The sequence below is a fragment of the Myotis myotis genome, unplaced genomic scaffold, assembly GCF_014108235.1.
Source record: "Myotis myotis isolate mMyoMyo1 unplaced genomic scaffold, mMyoMyo1.p scaffold_m19_p_4, whole genome shotgun sequence".
NCBI lineage: Eukaryota > Metazoa > Chordata > Mammalia > Chiroptera > Vespertilionidae > Myotis > Myotis myotis.
The window spans coordinates 52596397-52616515 of NW_023416346.1; the positions used below are offsets into that span (position 1 = coordinate 52596397).

The window sequence follows — 20119 nt, forward strand, 5'->3', positions numbered from 1 at the left end:
GAAGTTAGACCACCTTCTTACACCACATACAAGAATATACAAAAAAATGATTGAAGATTTAAATGCTTGATTTGAAACCATAAAAATCCTGGAAGAAAACATAGTCAGTAAAATCTCAGACTTTTCTTGTACCAATATTTTTCCTTATATATCGCCTTGGGCAAGGGAAACAAAAGAAAAATAAACAAATGGGACTACATTGAACTAAAAAGTTTTTGCAAAGCAAAGGAAACCATCAACCAAATGAATGGAAAGCAGCCTACTGAATGGGAGAACACATTCGCCAATGATGTAACAGATAAGGCATTAATATCCAAAATCTATCAAGAACTCATAAATCTCAACATCGGAAAATCAAATAATCCAATTTAAAAATGGGCAAAGTACCTAAATACAGGGTGTCCGCAAAAAATGTATACACACTTTGAATGACTATAAAGTCAGTGTTTATTAACATACAGTCATTTTCAAAATTAATTGAGTTATCAGCTGTTAAAATGTGTATACATTTTTGGGAACACCTATAGACACTTCTCTAAAGACACACAAATGGCTAATCTATATATATAAAACCCTAAGAGACCTATTGATGGCTCAGCTGGTAGTTATGACACACACTGACAACCAGGGGCACTCAATGCAGGAGCTGCCTCCTGGTGGTCAGTGCACTCCCACAGTGGGAGCTCCACCCAGCTGATGGGCGCTAGACATCTGACTCACAGCTGGTGAGTAAGCTTCTCCTGCCCCTGCAGCAGCACTACTGCTATCGAGTGGGGGCAGCAGGCACAGCTGGGCCAGGATGAGCCAGAGCAGTGCAGCACCTGGCCAGGGCTTGGGCTCCTCCCTGGCTGCCTGCTGTTTCGCACACTTCTACATCCCTCAGGGGATGTCAGATTGCCAGTTCTGCCCAATCCCCCAGACAAGACTGGCATCCCCTGAGGGATACCGCATTGCGAGAGGGCACAGGCCAGGCTGAGGGACCCCACCGGTGCAAGAATCTGTGCACCGGGCCTTTAGTAGACATATAAAAGGATTCTCAATGTCACTAATCAGCAGAAAAATGCAAATTAAAACCACAATGAGATATCACATTATACTCATCAGAATGACTGTCATTAAAAAAATCAACAACTTGTGTTGGCAAGGTGTGGAGAAAAGCAAACTCTCATTCACTGTTGGTGGGAATGCAAATTGGTGCAGCCACTGTGTAAAATAGTATGGGGTTACCTCAAAAAATAAAAATGAAACTGCCTTATTACTCAGCGATTCCATTTCTGGGAATATATCCAAATAAACCAGAAACACTAATTCAAAAGAATATATGCACCTCTATGTTCATTGCAGCATTATTTACAACAGCCAAGATTTGGAAGCAGCCCAAGTGCCCCATCAGTAGATGCCTGGGAAAAAAGCTGTGGTACATTTACACAATGAAGTACTATTCTGTCTTAAAAAAAAAAAAAAAAAAAAAAAAAAAAAAAAAAAAAAAAAAAAAAAAAAAAGGAAATCTGCCCTGGCCAGCATTTCTCAGAGGTTAGAGAATCGGCCTGTTCATTGAAGGGCTGTGGGTTGGATTCACAGTCAAGAGTTCTTACCCGGGTTGCAGTTTCGATTCCTCCCCCGGTCGGTGAACGTGTGGGAGGCAACCAATCAATGTGTTTCTCACATCAATGTTTCTCTCTCCTTTCTCTCTCTCCATACCTCTCCCTCCACCTTCCACTCTCTCTAAAACTCAATGGAAAAATTATCCTAACTCCTTGGGTGAGGATTTAAAAAAAGAAGCAAATCTTACCTTTTGTGACCACATGGATGGACTTGGAGAACATTATGCTAAGTGAAATAAGCCAGTCAGAGAAAAACAAGTACCATATGATTCCACTTATATGTGTAATCTAACGAACAAAATAAACTAACAAACAAATTGGAGACATACTCATGGATATAGAGAACAGACTGACAGCTGTCAGAGGAAAAGGGATGGAGGTAGGTGAGAAGGGTGAAGGGATTAAGCAAAGAAAAAAAAGAAATTCTCATGGACACAAGGAACAATATGAGATTACCAGCGGAAGGTGCTTGGGGAGTTAGAAAAGTGTAAATGGGGCATAAATGGTGATGGAAGGAGACTGGACTTGGGGTAGTAAACACGCAGTATAATATACAGATGATGTCTTATAGAACTGTGTACCTGAAACCTATATAACTGTATTAACGAATATCACCCAAAATAATTCAATTTAAAAAGACTATGGTATCATCATTAGAATTAGAAAATAAATCAATTATACACAATATCGTTTACTGAATTTTTCAATACTGTTGCCAAAGCAACCAAATAGGGAAAACATATATACTCAAAAAATGGTTCTGGGATAACTGGATATCCTTATGGGAGAAACTTAGCCTCAATCCCTATCTCATACAAAATTATTTGAAATAGATCATTGATAAAAACATTAAAGTTAAAAGCCACACAGTTAGTTGTTAGAGAAGTATATAGCATAACATTGTTATGATTTGAAGTCAGGCAAATGTTATTTAGACAGGACAAAAAAAGAAAAAATCACAAAAGAAAAAATTGATAAATAAAATTTCATCAAAATTTAAAATGTCTACTTATCAAAAGGCATCATTATGCATATGATTGTGCAGGCTAGAGAATGGAACAACTTATTCACAATACATATACCTGACACAACTGATAGTTAGGACATAAAAGAAATTATTACAACTCAACAATAAAGGTAAAAACAGCCTAATGGAAATACAGGCACCTAATTTGAACAGACACTTCACAAAAGAAAATATACAAATGGCAAGAAGGATATGAAGAATTGATCAACATCATTAGTTATCAGCTAAATGCAAATTAAAAGCAAAATGAGAGATAGTACTATATACTCAGCTAAATAAAAAGATAAAAAGACCAAAAACATAAAATATTGTAGAGACTGTGGAACAATTGTAATTATCATACATAGTTGATAATGTAAAATGGCACAACAATTTTGGGAAAACTGTGGCAGGACTTTTTTTTTAATGCAGTTAAGCATATACTATCCCTATGACCCAACAATTCTACTCTTACATATTCATCCAGGAGAAATGAAAACATAGGTCCACAAAATAGCTTGTAATGAAATGTTCATTGCAGTTTTATGCATGATATCCAGATAATCTAAAGAGTATAGCTTTGTATCATTATCTTTGATAAATTCATACAATGGAATATGACTCAGTCATTAATGGAATTAAACAATTAAACTCAGAAATAGAATACTGAGTGAAAGTCTTACAAAAAACTATTTATGGTACTACTTATACAAAATACTAAACTGGGCAAAATGATTCTGTGGTGGAAGAAATCAGAGCAAAGATCAAAGAATGCCTCTAGTAGGATATGTGTGAAAATTAACTGTGAAGTTGACAAGAGGGAATTTTCTGAAGGTGAGGTTAATCTACACTAATAAAAGAGAAAGATGCAAATTGGCTGTACCTTCATGACACCCACCAGCCAATCAGGAGTGAGTACGCAAATTAACCCAACAAAGATGGCGGATTGATTTGCATACGCAGGCATTCCACAGTGCCCCAGCCACTCTGGGCCTCTGGGCAGCATGGGAAGGCGAAAAGGTGGCTCCAGGCCAGAACAAAGGCAGAAAGGCGGCTCCGGCCAGAGAGAAGGAGGTGCCGGCAGCCAGGGGAAGGAAGGCCCATTCTTGCACGAATCTTCATGTATCAGGCCTCTAGTGATCTATATAATATATTAAGGAAATGGGTTACACAGGTGTATATGAATTTCTCAAAACTCAGTGAATGCACATTTCAGATATGCATTTCAATTTATATAATTTTTATATCAAAAGAAAAATATGGAAACAAATATTAAATGCATCCTATAATATGTGTTGAAGAATTTGGGGGAAATGAACTGATTTCTGCAATTTACTTGTTTTTCTTTAACAGCTTATCAGGCCATGATTTCTGTATAGTTAAATGGTTTTTAGTATATATGCATAGAGTTTTGCAACCATCATCTCAATTGATCTTAGAATATTTTCATCATCTCAAAAAGAAAACTTGTTCACATTTGTCACTCCCTATTTTCTTCCAATATCCTCTCAGCCCCGAGGAACCACTAATATACTTTCTGTCTTTATAGATTTGCTTATTCAGTATATTTCATATAAAAGATTCATTTTAAAATAAATTTTGTATGTGGTGAAAGTAGAGATCCAACATTATTATTTGCATGCAGACACAATACCATTTGTTGAAAAGCCTATTCTTTTTCCATCTAATTGTCTTGACACCTATGTCAAAAATCAATTGGTTATATAAATGAGGATTTATTTCTGAACTCTCAATTTTATTCCATTGATCTATATGTCATTCCTTATGTCAGTATTACGCAGTCTTGATTACTGTTAACTTAATAGTAAGTTTGAAATTGGAAAGTGTGAGTCCTCAAGCTCTTCTTCTCTTTTATAATTGCTTTGGATATTCTGGGTTGCTTGAATTTCCATATGAATTTTAGGTCAGCTTCTCAATTTCGTCAAAGAAGCCCACAGTGAGTTTTATGGATATTGCATTGAATCCTTAAATTAATGAGGGGAGTATTGTCATCTTAACATTATTAATTCTTCTGATGGATGATGGGATGTCTGTCCAAAATTTTCTTTTAAATAAATAAAAAATAATATGCAATAATGGATAGATAATGGAATTGATAAGTTGACACATAGATAAAATATAGCAAAATTTAATAGTAAAATCTAGGCAGTGGTTACTGTAAAACTTTTTCAACATTGCTCCAATTCTACCACCAGAACTAATGTTTACTTGGATTTATCCATATTGCCTACTACCAGCTACCCTTGCTCTTGTACTCAGTTCACCTGTGAATAATACCTACCACACTTGCAACCATGCTTACTACATGGATATCTGGATTAACAAACCATCTACTTCTGAAACCTGCCCCATATATTGGTTTTAGTCTATACTTTCTAGGTCCAGTCCATATTCATCAGTGATCTAGCTGCAAAAAAAACCCAAAGGTGATACTTCAATTTTCACCACTGTAGGAACTCCAGTTCCTGCTTCCTTGGTTTCCTACCTCTCAAATAATCAAAGGAACAGAAGAAAACACAAATAATCCAACAACATGTTTATGATTGCCTAATATGGGAAAAGAAGACAATAGAATTCTTTCTGTAAATTTTCAAAGTACCAAATACCTATTTACAAAAAGCACTAAGATATGTAATGTCCCAAACAGATTGTAGTAATATGTAACTGAAAGTTCATTTGAAAAACTATGTCATGGCTAAAGGTAACTTTCTCATACTACTTCAGTTCCATAACAATCACAGCAGATAGCTTTCTGGTTAGGATCATTCTGACTAAAAATAAATTTTATATATAACTTCACAACAATTAGAGTGTACCCAATAATGAGCAGAGGAAATAAAGCCACAAGGTGATACAGCTGTCCGAAAGGTAGTTGCCTAAGTTCATTCACAAACTAAGTGACTTGCCCTGTACTGCTTTCTTACCTAATTATGCATTATTCAATTTGGTGCCTTGGCATAACATCAAACAGCTATAAGCAATACACTGAAAAAATGAGTGATAAGGTAAAACTATTTTTAAATAAGTGACATCTATTCCAGGTGAAAGAAATTATTCACATGTGTATTTAAGAGGTGCTGATGATGGGTGAAAAAGGAGGAGAGTGATGGATTAGAAACAATGGGAACAAATTAGCCTTATATACCATACTAGACTAGAGGCCCAATACACAAAAATACATGCAAGAGTAGACCTTCTTTCCCCCGGCTGCTGGCACTGGCTTCCCTCCAGCACCTGGGACCCAGGCTGCCAGCACCGGCTTCCCTATGACACCCAGGACCCAGGCTTCCCTCCTCCAGCTGCCCACAGGCACCCGGGACCCAGGCTGACTTCCCTCAGGCCCCATATTACCCTTTTATTACTATAAATAGCAGCAGTTCTCAAAATTTCCTTTGCTATGAGTCATCTGTGAAACTTGTTAAAAATGCTGACCCCAGGTTCAAAGGCTCAGAATTTCATTATGTTTGAAGTGGAGTTTAGGACTCTATTTAGTAAGTATCTCAAGTGACACAACTGTGGGTACTCTTCCAACTACACATTATGAAATACTGAGCTGGAGAAATTGGGCAAATAAGATGTTACTCCTTTCCTTCATTCTTTCTTCATATTCTCATTGCCTCACTGTTCCAAGCCTCATTTAATCCTAAACTTATCTGACAATAAGATTTTTTATTCCTTAATATATTTTTATTGATTTCAGAGAGGAAGGGAGAGAGAGATAGAAACACCAACAATGAGAATCATTGATCAGCTGCCTCCTGCATGAACCTCCTGCAACCTAGGCATGTGCCCTGACTGGAAATCGAATCATGACCTCCTGGATCGTAGGTTGATGCTCAACTACTGAGCCATGCTGGCTAGACGACAATAAGATATGTTAGGTACAGATGCTTATAGGAATATCCTAAAATCATCCAAATTTGGAAGTTACAAAAAAACAAAACACACCATGTCCTCACTCTATGCCCAATACCCTAAGAATTTTTATCTAATCGTTTCTTTTCTAGTTTTTCTCCCAACAACCTGTCATCCTTCCTTAGTCCTCTGGTACCACTCCTCTTGCTATACTCACCCCTCACAGTTGATAAGAAGCAACCGAAGGACTTGTATGCATGCATATAAGCATAACAAATGGACATAAGACACTGGGGGGTAGGGGAGGCCAGGGGATTGTCAAGGGTGGGGGGGGGAAAGGGAGACATATGTAATACTCTTTGTAATACTTTAAGCAATAATAAATAAATAAATAAATAAATAAATAAATAAATAAATAAATAAATAAAAAATAAAAATAAAAAAGCCAAAAAAACAAAAAAACAAAACCAGCCTAAATAAATAGACTTCTAAGGATTATATAGCTTTCTTTCCACAATTTTACTGGAAGAAAGGGCTAATACTAGATCTTTGTCTATACACATGCATCTTTTATTTTTCATTTTCATTTTTAGGAGAGGGAGGAAGGAGAGAAAGAGAGAGAGAGAGAGAGAGAGAGAGATCTACCAACATCTATGGGTCCCAACTGGGGATCAAATGGCAACATAGGTATGTGCCCTGACTGGGAATTGAACTCACAACCTCCCGGTGCACAAGGATGATGCTCCAACCAACTGAACCACACGGGCCAGGGCTATATGAACCTTTTTGAAATTCCCGTACTTTTTGTTCTCTCAATGTTACTTCTAAAATTTATAAGCTGTCATATACCTTTGTTAAGGTCAAATAAGTAAACAGTTTAGATAGCAAGTCTAAACTGTCACCCACTTATTTTTAAAGGTATCTGATGAAGTACCCATGCATTTCTCCCAGTATATCTTGAGACTTTGAGCAATAAAGATTATTTCTTAATTGGCCTGGAAAACTGGCATAATCACAATAGATTACATGCTCTAAAATTTTTACTTTATCCTATCATTGGCTACATTAACCAGATTTAGCTGATTCTTTTAAGTAGTTCTCTCATTTCCCTTACTGCTCCCAACCAACTTTAGAAAATCAAGCCAAATTCTTCCAGTGTCTCCTGACATTGGGTAGCCTTCCATGCTCTAAATCAAAGGGAACAAAAAAAAATGCATTATGCTGTGAAGATTTTCAATTTCTTTAAGCCTTTGAAAGACAAAGAAAAAAACTACAACTTGGACTTATTTCCAAAGAGCGTAAACACCTCTTTAATCATTTAGCAATTTCCATAGGAACTTGGAATGCTACACCTACTCAGAAATCATTTAATGGTTTGGTGTTGGGGTGTGGGAATCTCACATGTGACCATCTCTAGAATTTTAATTACCATATAGTATTATAGTGATTTCTCAAATGTGCCTGTTATAGCTTAAGAAATCCTTTTTTTTTTTTTTTTTCATTCCCAAGAACAAAAACAGTTCAGGTTTTTTCTTTTATTTTTAATTATAAAGTGACATTCTCAGTCTAGAAAAAATATATAAAAAATACCAAAAACTATTAAAAAAACAAAAATATTCCCAAACTCCCAACATTTGTTAAACAGTTAAAATTGGACTACATTAATGTATTAATGTACCTAATACCAGAGTCTGTCAATCTGTCTGTCCCTCTCAGTGTGTATGTGCATTTATGTGTGTATCTGTGTGTGTGTGTATATATATATATATATATATATATATATATTTACATGCACCCATATAGTTATTATATATGTATCTAATGTATATAATATGGTTTATTATATAATTTTATATATATCATAAAAGGCCTGAGGTCATGATGCCATAACAGCATCACAACCAAATGAGCAGCAGCTCTCGCAGTGGGTGGAGGGGGGGGGTTGTGCGGGTAGGCGAGGCTGTGTGCACTGTGAGGCACGTGCGGGTGGGTGGGTGCTGACAGGGACTTGACCAGGAGTTGTATTGGGGGAGTCCCATGGCACCAGCCCCATGGGGTGGGAAATCAGGACTCAAGGGAGACCCACGGTGCCAGCTCTCCAGGGGCCATGCAATAAAGAGGGCGCAGGGGATGGGCACTGGGCAGGCGGGGGTGGGGAGCATGGTGCGGGTCCCCAGGTGGTGAGTGGAGGTGCTCCTGCCATGGGGGGAGGGGCAGGGGCACATGCAGCTGCGGCGGGGAGGGGGAGGCGGCCTGTGGAAGAAGGGTGTAAGCTGGGAGAGGAATTGAGGCAAAAGATAAAAGCTGTTACTAAGGGAAAGAACCAAAAGGTTCAGAGCAGCCAACAGCTCAGACACTCAACACTGGGGAGAGAGGAATGGGAACCTCCAGGCACAAATGAGCTGGCAAGGCTGGCAGCAGCTGCACAGCAAAATAAACCAGAGTGGCAGCAGCTCGGGGAGGGGTGGGCAGGGCTACACAATTTCATGAGTTGGGCTTCTAGTAACATAATATAATAGTGTATTAGTACATTTAGTATATATCATCCTATCTAATAAAAGAGAAACATGGTAATTAGCGTACAACTGCTACCCTTCCCATTGGCTAATCAGGCAATATGCAAATTAACTGCCAGCCAAGATGGCGACCGGCAGCCAGGCAGGTTGAAACTAACATGAGGCTTGCTTGCTTCAGTGACGGAGGACTCCAACATTCCCCGCCTGCCGCTACCGGCCTCTGAGCTGCAACTTTAAGCAACTATGTAACAAATATAGAAGCTAAACAAAACCCCAGAAACCTGCTTTAGTCCACAGGGCTTCAGCCAGCAGGATCACAACATTGTAAGCAAAGGCCAGAAACCTACTTTCAGCAGCAGAGGCCTAAGAGCTGGAGCCATGCCTCAAAGCTAAAGCTGGCCAAAATTAAAAAAAAGAAAAAAAGGAGCGGTTGGGAGCTTCAGTAACCCCCAGCCTGAAAACGGCCCTCAGCCCCTCACCCAGACTGGCCAGGCACCCCAGTGGAGACCCCTACCCTGAAGGGCGTGTGACCAGCTGCAAACAGCCATCATCCCCTCACCCAGGCTGGCCAGGTACCCCAGTGGGGACCCCGACCCTGATCCAGGACACCCTTCAGGGCAAACCAGCCGGCACCCACCCATGCACCAGGCCTCTACCCTATATAATAAAAGGGTAATATGCCTCCCAGCACCGGGATCAGCGGAGCCATGAGGCCTCCCAGGACTGGGATCAGCGGAGCCATGAGGCCTCCCAGGACCGGGATCAGCGGAGCCACGAGGCCTCCTGGCACCAGGATCAGCGTGACAGGAGGCAGCGCCCAAACCCCCTGATCGCCCTGCGGCTCTGTGTGTGACAGGGTGCAGCGCCCCAACACCCCCCCCCACGGGCCCTGCTCTGTGTGTGACGGGGTAGGGCCATAACCTCCACATCGGCCCTGCCCTGAGTGTGACAGTGGCGGCACCCCAACTTCCTGATTGGCCCTGCTCTGTGGGTGATAGAGGGCAGCGCCCCAACCCCCTGATCCGCCCTGCTCTGTGCATGACAGGGGGGAGCTCCCCAACCCCCTGATGGGCCCTGCGCTGTGCGTGATGTGGGCAGCGCCCCAACCCCCCTGATGGGCCCTGCTCTGTGCGTGACAGGGGGTGGCGCCGCAACCTCCACATCGACCCTGCCTTGAGTGTGACAGGGGGTGATGCCCCAACCCCCCAATTGGCCCTACCCTGAGCGTGACTGAGGGTGGCATCGCAACCTCCCGATCTGCCCTGCTCTGTGCATGACAGGGGGCGGCGCCCCAACACCCCAATCGGCCCTGCTCTGAGCCCGACCAGGGGCTGCACCTAGGGATTGGGCCTGCCCTCTCCCACCGGGAGCAGGCCGAAGCCAGCAGGTCATTATCTCCCGAGGGGCCCCAGACTGCGAGAGGGCACAGGCCGGGCTGAGGGACCCCCCTCCCCCCCAAGTGCACAAATTTTTGTGCACCGTGCCTCTAGTCCTATATAATAAGAGAGAAACATGCACATTAACTTTCCCTCCACTACGCTCAAGCCACGCCCATCAGCCAATCCAAGTGACTATGCAAATTATCCAACGAAGATGGTGGTTAATTTGCATATGAAGGTGTCAAGTGCCCCAGGAGGCAATGGCGGCCACGGGCTCCCTGGACCATCACCAGCCCTGGGAGGCATGCCAAGCCATGCCCGTGGGCTCCCAGGACTTTCACTGGCCCAGGGAGGTGAGGCAGTAGCCAAGCACACGGGCTCCTGGGACCTTGCCAGTCGAGAGTGGGAGGTTTGGAGGACTTGGCAGAGCAGGAGACTGCTGGTCATAGAGAGAGCAAGAGAGAGGGTGGCTTGGAGGGCGAGGCTCCCTCTCTCACTCCAGCTTCCTAATCACAGCTGTGGAAACTGACAGCAGGGAGGAGGAAGTCCCACCCCCACAGAATCTGCCAGAATCAGCCATTGGTCAGCTCTCAGTGGCCTGACAGCAAGGACTCTCATTCACCTGCATCTCAGACGGGGACAGTAGAGAGGTGGGACCATGTCTAAAGAACAACTGTTGATACAACATAGCTCTGCAGCCAAAAAATGCCGGCGTTATTGACACAAAGTGTCTGCAGAGCAGAGTGCGTCTGATCTTGAAAGAAGGTGGCGCCTGCGACAGGATGTATCTGAACACCAGCTACCGGAAAAATGTCGCTCTGATGCCAAAAAAACACCAGCATTATCGACAGTAAATGTCTAAAGACCAACGTGCCTTTGAGGTTGAAAGAAGGTGGTGGTGACGGAGAACAGACATCAACAAGTACTACCAATACCAGTAGGAACTGTCTTCTCAGCGAAAATGGAGTACATGAGGATGCAATCCTCGAACATAGTTGTGGTGGAATGACTGTTCAATGTGAATTTTGCCTATCCCTAAATTTCTCGAATGAAAAACCATCCAATGGGAAATTTACTCGATGTTGTAGCAAAGGGAAAGTCTGTCCAAATGAAATACATTTTCCAGATTACCCGGCATATTTAAAAAGATTAATGACAAACGAAGATTCTGACAGTAAAAATTTCATGGAAACTATTCATTCCATAAATAATTCTTTTGCTTTTGCTTCCATGGGTGCAAATATTGCATCGCCATCAGAATATAGACCATACTGTTTTAGAATACACAGACAAGTTTATCACCGTACTGGAACTTTATTTACATCCTTCGGATGGGGTTTCTCGGAAGTTTGCTCAACTCTATATTTTGGATACAGCCGAAGCTACAAGTAAAAGATTAGCAATGCCAGAAAACCAGGGCTGCTCAGACTCATGATCAACATCAACAACCTCATGCATGAAATAAGTGAATTAACAAAATCATACAAGATTCTATATGAGGTAGAAAAGGAAGCCCAATCTGAAGCAGCAGCAAAAGGTATTGCTCCCACAGAAGTAACAATGGTGATTAAATATGAGCATAACAGTGACCCAGGTAGATATAATTCTCCCCATGTAACCGAGATTGCTGTCATATTCAGAAACGAAGATGGAGAATCTCCTTTTGAAAGGAACTTGCTCATTCATTGTAAACCAGATCCCAATAACCCAAATACCACTAAAATGAAACAAATCAATATCCTGTTTTTTTACGTTAGATGCAATGACATATCCTATTCTTTTTCCACATGGTGAAAAAGGCTGGGGGACAGATATTGCATTAAGACTCAGAGACAACAGTGTAATCGACAATAATACTAGACAAAATGTAAGGACATGAGTCACACAAATGCAGTATTATGGATTTCATCTCTCTGTGCGGGACATGTTCAATCCTATTTTAAATGCAGGAAAATTAACTCAACAATTTATCGTGGATTCATATTCAAAAATGGAGGCCAATTGGATAAATTTCATCAAAGCAAACCAATCTAAGTTGAGAGTTGAAAAATATAGTGTTTTGATGGATTATCTCAAATCTAGATCTGAAAATGACAATGTACCAATTGGTAAAATGATAATACTTCCATCATCTTCTGAGGGTAGTCCCAGAAATATGCAGCAGTGATATCAGGATGCTATGGCAATTGTAATGAAGTATGGCAAGCCCTATTTATTCATAACCATGACATGCAACCCCAAATGGGCAGATATTGCAAACAATTTACAACACTGGCAAAAAGTTGCAAACAGACCTGACTTGGTAGCCAAAGTTTTTAAGCTGAATGCTCTTTTAAATGATATCTGTAAAGTCCATTTATTTGGAAAGTAATAGCTAAAATTCATGTCATTGAATTTCAGAAATGTGTACTGCCTCACACTCACATATTATTGATATTAGATAGTGAGTCCAAATTATGTTCCTGTAATTAATTCCTTTTCAATGTGCATGAAATTCGTGCACCGGGCTACAAGTATATTATATAATACTAGTGGCCCAGTGCACAAATTCATGCACCTTGAAAGAACTGTGGGCTGCGAAACTGTGGTGGGCACAGGGGCAGGTCTTGGCCCATCCTCTGTGCCCCTACCTGTCCCCTCCCGCTGCAGCCCCCTGTAACCCTGTCTGCCAGCAGCCTTACTCCCACCACTGCCACTCCCATGGGTTGATGGCATTGGCTCTGCTTGCACCGCTGATGGCGTAGAGCGATTGGGGCCAGTGCCATCATTGGGTGCGAAGAAAAGCCGCTCCCCTGATTGCCTCTCAAGAGCAAAAGAAGGTGGAGAAGCCCTCAGGGGCAATCGGGGCTGGCAGCTGCCACTTGCACCCGCTGATGGTGCCAAGCAATCAGGACTGGTGCTGGACGCTGGCAGTGGATGAGAGCAGCAGCTCTGACATTGGCTTCAGGTGTGAGCGGGGCCAGTGCTGGCAGTGAGTGCAAGCAGTGGCTCTGGTACCAGCAGTGGATGTGAGCTGGGTCATTGCTGGCAGTGGGTATATGAGGCAGCTGCCATCCCCAATGGCCCCTCGGGAGCAGGGGGAGGTGGAGAAGTCCTCAGGGTCGATCAGGGCCGGCAGCTGCTGCTTGCACCCACTGACGGTGCCGAGTGATCAGGGCCGGCATTGGGTGCCAGCAGCAGGCATGAGTGGTGACTCCAGCGCAAGCAGCAGGTGCGAGTGGGGCCAGTGCTGGCAGCAGGTGTGAGCACCGGGTGGGACTGTGGCCTGTGGGAGCAAAGAATTTTCAGTAACCACCAGAGGCTGGTTACTGATGACAGTGACTGGCACCCTACCTTGGTCTGGTGCCCCTGCTCACCTGCTCCACCATCCCACCATGGCCGTTGCCCACCATGTTCCACTCTCTGTCACCTGCTGCTTACACCTGCCATGTTCCACGCATGCCCCCCTGGTGGTCAACGCACGTCATAGCGACCGGTTGTTCAATTGTTCTGCCGTTCAGTCTATTTGCAGATTACCCTTTTATTATATAGGATTATTTATAAATACTCATACACATAGACATGTCTTATAAGAAAGAACATAATTAAATTGGCAATCATTTACTTTCAAGTGAAAATATTAAACTTTTTTAAGTGAAAAAAATAATAATACCAATGCTATAAATACTTTTAGACAATGTAGGAAGAAAATCATTCATTTAGAAGGCCTCTATTACATTGATACAAAAACTAGACAAATAAATTACAAGAAAATATAATGCAGTATTCCTTCCCTTGTCTGCAGTTTTGCTTTCCATGGTTTCAGTTACCTGAGGTCAACTGCAGTTGGACAATTTTAAATGGGAAATTCAAGAAATAAACAACTCACAATTTTTAAATTACATGCCATTCTGAGTAGAGTGATGAAATCTCATGCCATTCCCCTCTGTACAGTCCAAGATGTAAATCATCTCTTTGGCCAGCATATCCATGCTCTATACAGCTACTTGCCCATTAATCATTTATTGGATGTCATGGTTATCAGATTGACTGTCAAGGTATAGCAGTGCTTGTGTTCAAGTAATCAAGTAACCCTTATTTTATTTAATAATGTTCCCAAAGTGCAAGAGTAATGATTCTGGGAATTCAGATATGCCAAAGAAATGTCTTACTGTGCTTCCTTTAAGTGAAAAGGTGCTAGTTCTTGATTTAACAAGTCATTTTAGCATCTCAAATCATCACAAGAAGAAGAGTAACTACAGTATATTGAGATATTTAGAGAGAGACCCAGTTTCACATAAATTTTATTACAGTATATTGCTATAATTTTTCTATTTTATTATTTTTGTTAATCTGTTATTGTGCTTAATTTATAAAATAAAGTTTATCATAGATATGTATGTGTTGGAAAATATAGTATGTATAGGATTTGGTATTATATGCTGTTTCAGACATCCAATGGGGGTCTTGGAATGTATCCCTCATAAATTAAGGGGGACTACTGTACAAAAAGACATCCCTCAAGAACACAGATGTGAAAATATTTAATATAATATTACCAAACTGACTACATTGTGTGTGTGTGCATGTGTGCGTGTGTGTGTGTGTGTGTAAGTACAATATTACACCTTGGTCAATTAGTGGTTAATTTTGAAAAGGCAACATTGTCTTAACAATAATAAATAAATAAATAAATAAATAAATAAATAAATAAATACTATTCATTAACAGATTAAAGGAATAAAATTACATGTTCATTGGACAAAAATCACCATCATTCATAATAAAAATGGTCACCAGCCTACTCGGTGTGGCTCAGTGGTTGAGCATCCACCCATGAACCAGGAGGTCACAGTTCCATTCCCAGTCAAGGCACATGCTCTGGTTTCTGACTCAATCCCAGCAGGGGGCGATGATTCTCTTTCATCATTCATGTTTCTATCTTTCCCTCTCCCTTCCTCTCTGAAATCAATAAAAATGTATTTTTTTAAAAAATGGTCTACAAACTAAAAGTACAAGGGAATTTCCTCAACATAATAATTTGCACTGAAAAATTTGCATTCATTATACTTAATAATTAAACACTGAAGAATTTTCTCCCTATAATTGGGGACAGACATAAATTTTCTCTCATCATTCCTATTCAACAGTCTGCCATTGTGCTTAGCCACTGCATAAGAAAAAAGGTAAAATGAGCTCTGACTGGTGTTGCTTAGTGGTTAGAACATCTGCCAGCACACCATGGGTTTGCAGATTTGATTCCTGATTAAGGGCACATATCTGGGTTGCAGGTTCACTCCCCAGGTCCCCCTGGCCAGGGCAAGTGCAGGAGGCAGCCAAGGTCAATGTGTCTCTCTCAAATCTCTCTCCCTCTTTTTCCCTCTGTTGTTCTTCTTCCTTCCCTCCCTCGCTCCCTCCCTCCCTCCCTTCCACTCTCTCTGAAAAGCAATGGAAAAAATATCCTCTAGTGAGAATTAACAAAAAAAAGGTAAAATGATTGGAAAGGGAAAAATAAAATGATTTTATTTGAAGACTAGAGGTCTGGTGCATAAAATTCATGCACTGGGGGGTGGGGAGCCCCTCAGCCCAGCCTGCGCCCTCTCAAAGTCCGGGACCACTTGGGGGATGTCTACCTGCCAGCAGACGGACATCCCTCCGGCAGTCTCGGACCCCTTGCTCCTTACCACTTGCCTGCTCGCTGCTCCTTACCGCTCAGATTGCTGCTCCCTAGCACTGATGTATAGGCGGGAGAGGCCCTCGCCACCACCGCTATGCTTGTCAGCTGTGAGCCCAGCTTCTGCCTGAGTGGTGCTCCCCTTGTGGGAGTGCACACTGACAACCAGGGGGCAGCTCCTGAGCATTGAGCATCTGCCCCCTGGTGGTCAGTGTGCATCATAGTAACTGGTCATTCTGGTCACTGTGCCGTAAAGGTCACTTAGGCTTTTATTATATAGACTAGTGGCCTGGTGCACAAAATTTGTGCACTGGAGGGAGGGGGTTCCCTCAGCCCAACCTGCATCCTCTCAAACCAAGGACCCCTTGGGGAATGTCCGACTGCAGTTTAAAGTGGCAGTCGGACATCCCTCTCACAATCTGGGACCACTGGCTTCTAATCGCTCACATGCCTGCCTGCCTGATCACCCCTAACTGCCTCTGCCTGCCTGCCTGATTGCCCCTAACCTCTCTGCCTGCCTGACTGATCACCCCTAATTGCCTCTGTGTGCTTGCCTGCCTGATTGCCCCTAACTGCCCTCCCTTGCCAGCCTGATCTCGCCCCCAACTGCTCTCCCCTGCTGGCCTGATCTTGCCCCCAACTGCCTCTACCTGTCTGATCACCCCTAACTGCACTCCCTTGCAGGCCTGATCTCGCCCCCAAATGATCTCCCCTGCCAGCCTGATCACCCCTAACTGCCTCTGCCTCAGCCCCCACCACCATGGCTTTGTCCAGAAGGAAGTCAGACATCTGGAAGATGGCCAGTCCACCCGGTCTCATTAGCATATTACCCTTTTATTAGTATAGATAGATTATATAGGATAAGATTGCTTAAATGGGGGGGGGGCCTTTTTCAGCAGGAGGAGATGCTCTTGGCAGACAAAAATACATAATGCCTATATCTGGACTGATAGCCAGCCATATGCACTATACTGCCAAACTGGTCATTAAAAATTGAACCACTTTCTTACACCTTACACCAAACTGCTGTTGCCCTTAAAACCCCAACTCAGTCCCCACCTTTGGTTCTGCCATTGCAGTTCACTCAGATTAGGTTATGATTGGTTGGTTTCTATGCCAGTCAGTGTCAAAAGCTCTGGCTCCTAGGCAGCCCTTAGCTCCTCGCACTTCACCCAGGTTTGGTTCTGATTGGTTGGTTTCTATGCCAGTCAGTGTCAAAAGCTCTGGCTCCTAGGCAGCCATTGGCTCTATGCACTTCACCCAGATTTGGTTCTGATTGGTCAGTTTCTATGCCAGTCAGCCTCAAAAGCTCCACCTCCTAGGCAGCCATCGGCTCCCCACACTTCACCCAGATTTTATTCTGATTGGTCAGTTTTCTATGCCAGTCAGCATCAAAAGCTCCACCTCTTACGTAGCCATTGGCTCACCCAGATTTGGTTCTGATTGGTTGGTTTCTATGCCAGTCAGCATGTCTGGGCCTATCTCCAGGCCTGATCAGAGAGGCAGGGCTGATCAGCAGCCCTAGTGGAGGTCTGGAGTGAAATCGAGGTGCAGTTGCTGACCAGGCCCGGTGAGAAAGAGAGAAGTAAGTGTTGATCAACAGCTGCCAAGGAGGATACAAATCAGACCCTGCTTCTCTCTGCAGGCCTCTCTCCGGGCCTGATCCACAGCCCCCTCGGCAGTCAGTGCTGGGTTGCCATGCCCACAGCAGTGGCAGTTAGTGCTGGGTCACCAGGGCAACCCAGCACTGACTGCAGGACTGACTTCTGTTCCATCGAGTCTTCGGTTGTTTTGGATGTTATGGACCCTGGGTTTTTATATCATATAAGTGTGATTGTTAAATGTAGAAAATTCCAAGTCATCTTTAAAACAACTATGGAATCTAAATAAATGAATTTTGTAATATCACAGTATATATAGTAATTATATAAAATCAAAATGATACTAAATCAATTATTATAAAATAAAAATTTAAATAATACTATTTACAATGACATCTAAAATCATGAATTACTTACTGAGAGTGCAACACCTATATAAAAAAGGTAATAAAATATTCCTTAGAAAAATTAGAAGGTTCTTAATTAAATGGAAATATATGATAGTGTATGTATTAGAATCTAAATATTGCTATCAATTTTCCCATAATTTGTAGAAATGGACAAAGAGGAGAAAATTTGTAAGACTTAACTCTACCTGATTTTAAGACTAACTCATTATAATGCTACTACAACAAAGACAGTGTAATATTAGTGAATAGGCCAGTGAAACAAAATGGAGAATCCAAAATTAGACACACACAAGTAAATTCAAATAGTACCAGAAAATTTCATTGGGAAAAGAAATCTCTCCAGTGAATTTTGATGAAACAACAAGATATTCATATTTCTAAAACAAAATGTCAGTCCCTTTCTCATATCATTCAAAAATTACTTCAAGATCAATAATGCCCCTAAACATAAAATATAAAATTTTAAACTCCTAGAAAAAAATTGGAACTATCTTTGTGACCTTAGTATAAGAAACAATTTGTTGGACCAGATATGGAAAATACAAAAAATAAAAGAAAAATAATGTTAGAATTCATTAAAAACTTCTGCTCATTAAAAACACCATTTTCTAATCTCTATGCTGTACACTTGAAACTAATACAAAATAAGATTGTTAACTGTAATTGAAAAAATTAATAATTAAAAAAGAAAATGAATAGGCAGGCAACAGATTGGAAGAAAACTTTACCAAAACATATGTATACTAGAGGCCTGGTGCATGAATTCATGCATGGGTGGGGTCCCTTGGCCTGGTTAGTGGTTGGTGTCAATCAGGTTGTCTCACTCAGTCCCGATCGGGGCCGATGGGGGCCAGCCAGGGAGGGACTAAGGGAGGTTGGCTGGCTCGCTGGGGAAGGACTATATAGGAGGGCTCCAGGGCATGTCCAGCCCTCTCACCCAGTACCAATCCACCAGACCCCAGCAGCAAGCTAACCTACTGGTCGGAGTGTTTGTCCCCTGGTGGTCTGTGCACATCATAATGACTGGTCGAGCAGTCGACCGAATGGTTGACTGATCAGTCAGACACTTAGCATATTACACTTTTATTATATAGGACTAGAGGCCCGGTGAACAAATTTGTGCACCAGTGGGGGTGCCTCAGCCTGGCCTGTGGGATCGGGCCTAAACCAGCTCTCCAACATCCAATGAGGGGTCCTGGATTGTGATAAGGCACAGGCCAGGCTGAGAGACCCCACTGGTGCCTGATCAGGGCCAGGAGGGATGCGGGAGTTTGGCCAGCCAGAGAGAGATTGTGGGAGGGCTCTAGGGAGTGTCCGGCCCCTCTCACTCAGTCCCGATTGGCCGGATCCCAGCAGCAAGCTAACCTACCGGTCGGAGCGTCTGCCGCCTGGTGGTCAGTGCACTTCATAGTGAGTAGTTGCACGGCCTTAGCATATCATTAGCATATTACACTTTGGTTGAATGGCCAACTGGATGACTGGACACTTAGCATAATAGGCTTTTATTATGTAGGATAATAAAAGATTGGTATCCACAATATATAAAGAACAACTAGAACTCAACATTAAATGGAGTTTTTAGCTTGGACATGCAGAGAACTAAACATATGTCACTCCTATCATTAGCTACATTATCAATTGACAGTATACCTGGGCAGTTATGCAAAGGTTCCCTGAGGGCCCTTCTTATTTCTCCCAAGTACTTCACCAAGATTTAAGCATCCTCCAGTTCCCCAGGGGAAATCGACCTTTTTACAATATGTAGATGACCTCTTGCTATGCTCAGTTACCAAAGAGGTGTTCATAAAAGATTCCATTTATTGACTGCAACAGATATCTGAAAAAGAAAACAAATCTCTAAGGAAAAATTACAATTATCTTTAGATACTGTTCATTACCTAGGACATGATATAATCTCAGAAGGAGTTCAGCTGTCTCCAAAAGGAATTAAGGTAATCCAGAAATTTCCTAAACACACAATTAAGTGACAGCTTTGTAGATTTTTAGGCTTGGCTGGTTATTGTAGACTATAGGTTCCTAATTTTCTTTATTAGCTTCCCTGCTCAATAAAATT

The 20119-nt window shown here is 42.1% G+C and overlaps 1 protein-coding gene across 5 annotated transcripts in view; it reads right to left on the minus strand.

Annotated features, from left to right (window-relative positions):
• The window catches only part of COL4A5 (collagen type IV alpha 5 chain), a 328420-nt gene that overhangs the window by 246283 nt on the left and 62018 nt on the right, over positions 1 to 20119 (minus strand). The gene's annotated exons all lie outside the window — the stretch shown is intronic.